The sequence below is a fragment of the Phoenix dactylifera genome, chromosome 5, assembly GCF_051530095.1.
Source record: "Phoenix dactylifera cultivar Ajwa chromosome 5, Ajwa_hap1_PhDact_Kaust_v1.1, whole genome shotgun sequence".
In the NCBI taxonomy this organism is placed as follows: Eukaryota; Viridiplantae; Streptophyta; class Magnoliopsida; order Arecales; family Arecaceae; genus Phoenix; species Phoenix dactylifera.
In genome coordinates, this window is record NC_143194.1 from 32,379,207 (window position 1) to 32,389,826 (window position 10,620).

Here is a 10,620-nt window from a genome sequence, read left to right on the forward strand (position 1 = left end):
TGCCATAACTCGGCCAAGCACACCTCATCTCACCCTTGGCAGTCTCGAGGTCTTTGTATCATGCAGAATGAGTGGAGGGTACTGTTTCTTGTACTTGAACATAAGCTATTGACAAAGGAATGATGCTGTTTCTTCTCTGAAATGGACGTAAATTGCAGGTTAAGGAGAGAGCATTTGGGCCCCAAACTAACACCTTATGTTTCCACGCGTTAGAACTTTATGAGGAGATAGGTGCAGGAAATAAAGAGAGGTTATAAGTTGCATTTAAAATGCATCGAATTTCGTGATAGTTTGAATGCCATTACAAAAACTAAATTGTCTGGTTGTTAAATGATTATAGAGTATAGGAGAAAATGGCAATCCAAGAAAATTGGGGCAAGCCTGTTCCGCGGTATTCAATTTTGTAGAATAGACTTATCTCGCATTGGCCCACTTATACCCCTATATAGTACAAACTCTTATTTCATAGCCCGATTTGGTGCTTGGGATGTTTCCAGACTCTTATTTCGTAGCCCGATTTGGTGCTTGGTAAATCAGACATATCCCTCACTTGTTCTGCAACCGAACTCTATATTGAGGCTTGGATTTTCACATATAGATTGCATGTTGCTATGGTTAAACTAATGGCAGCTAACTTATATTCTTTGGTTGTATCTATAATTTGTTATAATTGATTAATGATGTTTGTTTAACTACTGCGATCTCAATGGCTCCGGCTCATCCTACATCCATTTTGTAGCAACATTAGTTACATAGCCTTACGTTAATGAAATCAAATAGATGAAATTTCTTGCTTATTATAAATATCCTGATAAGACAACTAGGTATGTATGTATGACCAAAGAGGTCCTTAGATGTCCGATTTTCAATTTGCAATTTAATAACCTAAAAAGGAGCAAGTTGCATGGTGATCAAGCATAAGCAACCAAACAGACCTTTAAATGACGTTTAACAATGATAATTCTTAAAATAGAACTTTAGTCAACTGTCTGTAAGACCTAAATGTGATCCATATCCCTTCTTTTGACATTTCAGTCAACATTTCATCATGTTTTCCTCCAAAGGAAAATATTTTGGCTATTCCTTGCTTACATAGACACATTCTTACTAGGGAAATGCTCTTATTAGAACATTGCCGTCTGTTAAAAAAGCATGTTAGGCTGGGGGTAGACGAGATGGGAAAGAAATGGACAGATCATGCCTCCTGGCCACGTCCTTGTTGTAATGTCCGGGCCTAATACAGACCGGGCCTAATACTGTAGGGCCCAGTTGAATAGTATTGGGCCAGGGAGGGGTTAGCAGGCCACACTGGCCCAAGATGGCAATGATCTCCCGCCTGAGGGCTGAAAGGACAGGACCACCAGATGGCCAACGGAGGGACCCCCACAGACATGCAAAACGGGAGCCCGCCACCTCCTCTTCCCCTCGGCAGGCGAGCTGTGAGCTGGCCTGGAGGGGAGGGGCAGCTGGTGGCTCCCGGAAAACTGAGGAAGGAGAGGATGCCACCTCTCCTTCGGGGTCAAATCCTAAGCCAAGCTTTTATACCCCTAAAACCCGCTAACCCCTGATTTTTGATATACCCTCCTAAGCCTCTAACCCTCTGAAATCTGCTGTACCAGAGAGTCAAGCCCTGGAGCTGGAGGCAGAAGGAACCCCGCAGCTTTAGGAGAGGAAGGAGGGAGTGTACCGAAGTGATTCTGCACAGCTTCAACCGTCCGCAATAAGGTACGGACCCCCTGTAGGTAGGTCTAGGCAAGAAAGGGGTGGAGAAACCCCTCTATGGGGTGTTCTCCTCCCTGTTTCTTCAAAGAAACAGAGAGGAGGAGATCGGCACAGTGGGGATTAACATTGACAGGGGAGACCGGAGGAGGAGGACCTACGGGCTGCGGGCCGGACCCATGAGCTGCGGGCCGGACCCACAGGCCGCGGGCCGGCCTGAGAAAGGCCCAAGCCCAGGCCCAACTGCCACCCGGGCCGAGCCCAACCGGACTCGGCCTGCGGGTGACAGTCGCGGCCGCCGCCGCCCTGGGGCTGAGGGGCAGCCTAGGGGGGGCGCCGGGTCTGGCCGTGCCGGCGACAGACGCGGCCCCAAGGCCGCCAGCCTCAGCCCCCGCCTCTCCACCGGCGAAGAGATGGCGGCGCGGCTCCCACACACACAAAAAAAAAAAAGAGAGAGGGATAAGTACTTACCTCGGACCACGGCCTTACCTCGCCGTGGTCGGAGCCGGTGAAGACCCCCGGAGGAGATCCGGCGTCGATCCCTCTCGGCTTTTCCCCTCTTCTCCGGCGTCACTTCGGAGAAGGGGAGAAAAGGGGACCGGCCTCCCCCGCCGCTGCCCCGAGAAGGGAGCACCACTCCGGCCGGCAGATCGGAGGGCGCTTCATATCCCCCGGCCGCCTGCGAAAAAAAAAACGGGAGGAGACGGGAGGCGGAAGGGAACCGGAGAAAGGGGAAGAGGGAGAGACACGGGCGAAGGGGAGGCCGAAGCCTCTGGAAGCTCCCGAAAGGAGAAAGAAAAAAAAAGGGGGGGGGGGGGCCTTAACGGGCTGCCTAGCGGGTCAGATCCGAGTCCGGATCCGAAACCCGTTAGGCCCAAATGATTCAAATCGGTTTGGGGTGAGCCCAATGTAGGGTTGATCCAAGCCCAATCGAATTAAACGGGTCAATTAAGCCTAATTAATGTTGGGTCTGAACCCGACCAAGCCTGAATGAACACAAATTAAGCAAATTGGGCTAAATTTGAACCCAATTAAACTCAATTCAGCTGGGTCCGAACCATGTTCATAACAAGTTGACCCCAGCAGGCCCAATTAGCCCTAAATCAAGCCCATACCAGGCCCAATTAAATTGGCAGAAGGCCAAATTGGCTAGGAAAAGTGGACTTAACCACAAATCAGGCCCAACCTTTCCCTTAGAGGCCCAATTAGGCCTGGTAGACTCAAATTTACTTCAATTGGGCTAAAATTTATGATAAATAGAGGATAATGTGAGTCTTATAATATGGTTCTAGGAATTAAAGACTCGTCGTCCGGACTCAAAGAATTGATAACAACTTATTGTAAGTAACCTGTTCTAATCCTGTTATGGATCATGTCATGTTATTAATGTTTCCTCAGCATTTTTTTTTAAGTATATATGTTTCACGCATGATATGTTACAATGCATAAGTAACTTGCCTGATCTCAGAAGCTATGGCTATGTATGCAACATGATTATGCTGATATTTTAATCATGCATGTAAGTTTATACAATCTTAGCTAGCCAAGAGGCACTATAATGGGCTCAAAGATGCTATTGATCGAATGCAACTGAGCTGGCCTTGCTAGTGGCCGAGAATAACTTCGCTGGCCTTGCTAGTGGCCGAGAATGACTAGCTGGCCCCGCCAGTGGCCGAATGGACTTCGCAGTAGCATCCGAGAGAATGGACCACGGCATGCCGGGGGCACGGTTTCATATGCATATTTTATGAAAATTTTTGTGACTTGCAATACTGCTTTGTTTAATTTGCATACATATTATGCCATGATGATTATCAGATAAATATGCATGTCAGCTTCTCAAACCCTGATATACATGTTTAGCCTACTAGTTGATCCGGTAGGATTATGCAGGATTACTTACTGAGCCGTGTAGCTCACGTCTGTTTATATTTCATTTTCTTTCAGATCCTCACCAGTGATCGCCATCAGATATATTTTTATTTTGTTACAGAGCTTCGTTATTTTTGGAGAAGCTTATATACTTTTGTACATTTGAATAGCATAGAAGTTCTATATTTTTGGTATCAAAACTTCAAGGTTGTACTGCAAATACTTTAATATATGAAAGTTTGAATCCTTTTGGCTACCTGTTACCCCTGTATGAGGCTGCGTGCTACTGTGGGCAATAGTCGGCAATAGCACGGCCGTGTCACGGATCCGGATCCGAGGCGTGACACTTGTAATAGCCGCTTCTCTCAAGAGGTTGCAGGGTGCGAAACACTCTCTGAAATACAGAAGTTAGACAACTTATTTTGTTAGTGTATGAGCTTCTTATGCAGCAATATGTCGCTTGTACTATATCACCTTGTTAATAGGCTGAAGGGAGGGGGAGTGTGTGAGGGACTTGGAGCAGAACTCTACCCCGTTGAAAGGCAAAATAGAAAAGTGTTTTCTTCAACAATTTTCACTAATAGCACACAATTGTGAGGTCATCACTTCTTTAGTAGTATAATATGTGCTGATATCTCTTGGTTCTTTCATGGGAGAATGAAACCGTTGCAGGAAATTTCCCGACGGTCTTAAAGTTGGTGGTCTAGTGCTATCTTCAAGCAAAGCCGATTAAAGATAAAGTTGATCGAGGAGAGCTTTAGCCTTGGTCATTTCTTTTACTTTTAAGACCTCCTGTGACTTGTCCCTGGGCGTTTTCTTAAACGCTTTGTGATGAAATTTCTCAGCAGATCGCGTTCAACTGCCTCTCTTTATTTCTGCAGAGGTTGCAGCAGTGCGCGGGAAAAGAAAAATTAAAGCCTCGCAGATGAGGGATTCAGGGAAAAGAATAAGTGGGCATTTACAGCAAACCGAGACGAATCAGCTGCCAGGCACAAGCTGGCAAAAGAATGGTACATTGCATGAAGCATTATGGTTGGCCTGCACCTCATAGCAGTTTTTTTAATTTAAACCCTCACGAATTCACTTTTTGCCCGAATTGGCCTCTCTGCTCTCCGTGACAATTCAAGATATCACTCAAAAAAACTAGTTGGAAAGTGTTATTTAGATTCCTTAGCCTTGTATAAATACCCAAAATCTATCCAGTTCGTAGTCGATATAGGATTAAATACATACCTGCACAAATTCTCATTTACTCCCTCTGTTTAAACCCTGGCATTCTCGTCAGACTAAGAGTCCAAATCCATTCAAATTCAATCATAAGTACCACAAATCTAATTTAGACCCACGTTCCAGTGTTCCCTCGTCTACATGAGATCATGAGCCGAATCCATTCTAATACCATTTATTGACAACCCACAACCTCACCCAAGAAGCCTAGCCGAGAGATTTTATTTGGGTTTCTTAGCGTTGTATAAGTATTCAAGACCTATTTAATAAACCCATGCCCGTGTAGGTTTGCACATTATTTGATGTCAAATTATGGATGTGCTCCATTTGGCATTTTAAGAAGAGTAGAATGTTCGGCTGCTGTACTAGATTTGAATCTGCATGGCAGTACATGTACAAATTTGGATGCTAGAGTAGGGACGCATTAATACCTGATATAGCAATGCACTACGAGAAGAATGATCTTGAAGGATCAGATGCAGATGTAGAAAAGAAAAATGAGCCAGATGTGGTTTGAGAGGAACCCAATAGGCTAATAGTAAAACATTAAGCCATGACACTAGTAAGTGCAAGAGCACTAGCGAGCTTAGGTTGAAATCTAGGGCAAACAGTGCATTCATCTTCTATGTCATTTGACAATGGCAATCATGCAATAGAGTTTACAGTTCTTATAAGAAGATTTTTGACCATTGAATGCATGGATTTGGGATCCCCAAATCATATAATTTTTAGTATATAAATAGTTTAAGAATAATAGATCATATCCAATAGCTCAAATAATTGATGTAGGATCCTCATCATCCGATCTAAACTTGATCTTGATCTAATTCTCATCGAATAGCTCAGTTTAAAGGTAGAAAAAAATATCCTTTCTGTTTTTTGAAACTAGTGTTTAGATCTCAAAATTATATTTTATACCACATAGTCGCTATATCATTTTATCATTGAGTTGGATGACCGTCAAATGCCGTGCATTTTGTTGGTTGCCAAATATGCCACCTTGCGACCGGATGCCACATAGCTAACATCTTCGTGATAAAATGACATGGCGGCTATCAATATGGTGCAAAAATGCACCATAGAAGATGTTGACCATCCATATTGAACATTTGAATTTGACGATATATCTAATATATATTATACATATAATATAAATAATATATAATATTAGAGCCCTAGAATCTACTTTTTATTTGTTTTTTGCTTTTATATTCTTCTATACTTTTTTTATAGATATAGGAGCATGATTGGCTTCAAATACTTGGGACTTCATTTTCGGAAGTTTGTGACTGCACTGTGCCTCACTGGCTCGACACTGGACCCGCGAAGCTACCTCAACGGGCGCGGTTCATCAGAAATCGTACACGCGGTGCCGGCAACTCGGTCTTCGGCTCTGACCACCGCCACCGGCGCGTGCATCGCACCCTCTTAAATCTTTTTTGACCGCCCTTCCTCCTTTCTCTCCCTGTCCAGCATCTGCATCAGTGTGGCAGCAACACCAGATGCCGACACGTGTAAAGCCTGCCCTCCGCCACGTACAGTCCCGGAGATGCGAGGGCAACCGCTCGTCCCCGCCCATCCCAACCCTATGCCCCCTCCTTCCAGATCATTCCGACCTCTCCCTCGGTCTTCGTGTCCCAAATCCTCAAAACGCCCTTCGTCCTGACTGCTTTAATGCCACTACTTTCGTGGCTCCGTACTCTCCCGTGGAGGGCAAAGTAGTCATTATGCTAAAAAGAGACCTTTATCTGGATTAGAAAAAAGGGTTGGACCGTGGATGGGCCTGGCCTGGCAACGGGAAATAAAGTCGTGGATTGGTAGGATACTGTGGTAGGGGTACGGACGGGGCCCATATACTACTATTCCTAGAATTTTTTTTCCTCTGGTCCGACTCCTCGGAAGTGACATACGGTTCCCGTGCTGTGTTCAGTTGTGTCGTCTTTTGTTCGGCTGCTCCAATTGCCAAGACCGTACTTTATCGATTGGTTAAAAAAGAAAAAGGAAAAGAAAAAGGAAAGGAGAAAAAGAAAAAGATCGCCGGTTGACCGCGATTCCGAGGCTAGACTAGCACGAGTTGTCTCGCGGGTTAGCGATGGACAGCTTAGTATTTTTTATTATTATTATTTTAACTTGGTATATTTGATCACGTGAGGGGATCATTTGGGCACCAACGTCGCGATTTAAGTCAAACGTGTGCCAGCGGTATCTCGAGAAATGGAACGACAAACCAAACCAACCACAATTACAGCCCTTCTTGCACAAACACTTGGTGCTGCAGAAGATAACAGAAATATATAACTAATAAAAAAATTATATTCTACAATATATACACCATATAGTGCAATCAATTACTATTGTCATGCCTGATGAAGAGAGCTAAGCGGCTGTGATTGGTGACATGTACAGCTACAGAATACATATAACATGGGATATAAATTTTTCATAATTATTGAAGATATATATTATACGTGCGCCACATAGTGCCACCAATTATTATCGTTATTTCTATAGTGGTGCACTGAGATGCATGCCTGATGAATGGAGTCCACAGAAATCAGTGCTATGATTGGCGGCATGCACCGCTGCATAATGCATGTAGTGTAAGATATAATTTTTTATAATTAATGAAGATATGCATTATATGTGACTCAAAAGTTGTGAGATTTGCTGGTTAGTTTGTAATTATTTTTTTACTCTTTTAACAACTAATAACAAATATTCAAAGCATACAATAAGAATAGATATAGATATAGATATAAAAAATGGCCAAATGCCCAAAATATTTCCCACCAAAATATTTGTTAATATTTTAATAATATTGTCCATAAGAAACTTTGGTTGAACATAATCTGTAAAATATCTAATTCAGCAAATTTGTTTTCAACTATCCATTACATACTTTGCTGCAGTTTTTAAAATGGTTGAGGAAACCTACAGTTGGTGCTAGGTTTTAGTACTTAAAAAGGTTGTCATTGTATCGGCGAATTTGCACACTTACATTGAGCCCCATTTGTTGCAAGGTTTAGCAACCACTTTTTTTCATATCACGCATAATATAAGTACGTACATCAATAACATATATTGTACAATGTTACTAAAGTAGAATCACAAAGAAATAATTATATAAATAACATTCAACTTGCTAAAGGTCAAGATGTTATCTATGTGGTCTTTATTGAAGCTTGCTATAGTTTCAATCATTTCACATTGACTAGATTCATGTTGAAAAATGGACAAAATACTCTAAAAATAGCATGAATCTACTAGCCCTATAATCCTCTTAAGATGATACGTTATCTACAACTTAATAACCCATATTCTAATTAAGAGCAATGCTACGAGTAATGAGGAGCCTGTTTTGCATACATCCATGGTGTGTTTTGATGTTTGTATAAAATATTCTTGAAATATTTCCATGTAAAGTCAATGCTGTGAACGAGTTAATGATGGAGGGAAGGATCCTCGCAGATTATGGAGAAAGGAAAATTCTCCATTTTAGTGGGGAGTTGGATAAAAAAGTTTTGCTAAATTGCAGGCTCTATGGAAGCCACAAGGTGGTGTTTTCTTCCTTGAAAACCCTCTCTCTTATCACTAGTTTTTTGGTTAGATGAAGGGTGAGTCATCCAAGAATTATTTATGGTCACATACAAACAAGTCCAAAAGCTTTTCTAATCATGTGACTCAAGAGGATTGGTCATGTAATACGTTGGCACTGATGCAATCCATGAGGGATGCTTGATTATTAGATTGTTGAGCTTGTGAATTTATCATGCACCCTTGACAAACATTCCAAAGCATTTTTTCTACAATAAATGTTTAGATGACCATCTTATTGGCCACTGCCAACAATAATTTAACATTGATCAACCTATATGATACAAACTTGCAAAACTATACCACGTAGATGAAGCCATGTTACCTCGCCTATAGAGCTCATGTTTGGTGCTTTTATCCTACAGCCTTGTCCAAATTAACAGGGCCATGTAGTACGATATAGGACTTTTAGGTGCACTTTTTTGTATGCTATATTACTCTTGGCCATTAATATACATAAAGGTAAACCATTTTTTTTGCTAGCAACTAAGAGTGGATGCAAAGTAATATACCAATTATAATGATTGCAATCTAAATTCCTATGAGCATGAGGAGCAAAGACCCTTTCAAAAAGAGATTCACGCAACTTAGATTTCATAATAGAATATATGACCTAAAAGAAAAAAAAATTGTCACTACCTTATGAGGATGCAACCAAAGAAGATTTGTATAAAACAAACAAATATTGATAAAGCAAAACGAATAAATCTTGCATATAATGAAACAAAAGTAATATTAACTAAATTCGAAAAGACACCTGTAAGCATGATAACACAGCAAGGACAAGGTTGTAACTTTATGATCTTAAAAAAAAATATCGTCATGAAACAATAGAAAAATAAAAAAATAAAATTGATGCCCAAATTGGACTGTTGGCCTATCAACCACTGTTGTTGGTTGTGTAGCTAGCCACACTGGCGCACACAATATAGGCAACAATTTTTCTTGTACAATAACATATAATGTTAGAATTTAGATTCATAAGTTTAAGAGGATTGGAATTATATAGGAAAGGGACGGTAAGCTATCCCTTTTGTTTTTTTGTTTTTGTTTTTGTTTTATTATTTTTTAAATGGATGGGATTTAAAATATAATCCTTTGTTTGCCTACGCTTTAGGTACAACCCTCACATAGCTTAGATTTCTATGCACATTCCGTATATGCAGTTTAACTAGTTTGTGTTTTGCAAACATATTCTGGATATGATTTTTACATAATTAAATAACTATCAATGTTGTGTATGCACTTACAAACAAAAGTTACGGACGTATAGGGCCATGCCTAACTTTAATAGATGTCAAAATTAAGAAGTGAAGACTCGAATATAGAATTTTCATTCATTAAAAGTGTAAACATAGAAACAAACATGTGTACGGAAGCAAATCGAGAGATGAGTCGAGCAAATAATTGTTGCTATTTCGATTGTTGGAGTACATGACAGTTTCCACGTGCCAAGGTTTCGCAAAAACAGTTGCACAATTACAGGGTCCATTGCATCAATTTTGAGGCGCCTATTATGATTTGTGCATCAAACAAAAAAAAGAAGAATTTAAATAATAATAATTATTAAACATTATTCTATTCTAGCAACTCACATTTGCATTACCCTCCAAAATAAAATCATATTTAATTTAATTTCAAGTATTAGTTAGAAACATATTTTTTTCAATGTCAATTGTCTAACAAATAACACTATTTTTTTATTATAATAGTCAATAATAGCTATTATAATATTCAATATCTTAATCTTTTATTCTTTCACTAAAACCAAAATTTCATGCAATCGTAAGGCTTTTCTATTATTTTCACAAGCATTGGCCATGCCAAAATTGAGGATAAAAAATTTCAATTGCATTACCCGGCTGACCATGGCTAACGCTTTTAGATTTGTTCGTTACAACAGAATTATAGTATATAGCTGAAAATTTAGAATATATTTAGTTGAAAAAAGTTGGATATTAGAACGAGAATGAAAATGAGGGACCTCGTTCCAACTGACCGTTCCATTCTTATTTTGATTATCGAGAAAAATAATAATATTTTAAAATTTTTAAACTTTCTATTTTGATTTTAATTTCGATCATAAATTACATGCGACAAAAGTTATAGCTATTATGTTTTTTGTTATCATCTATTTTTATTCTAATTTTGATTCCGACTCTGATTGGAACCAAACGCGGTGTTGGGTTGTCGAGCGCGTTGTCAATG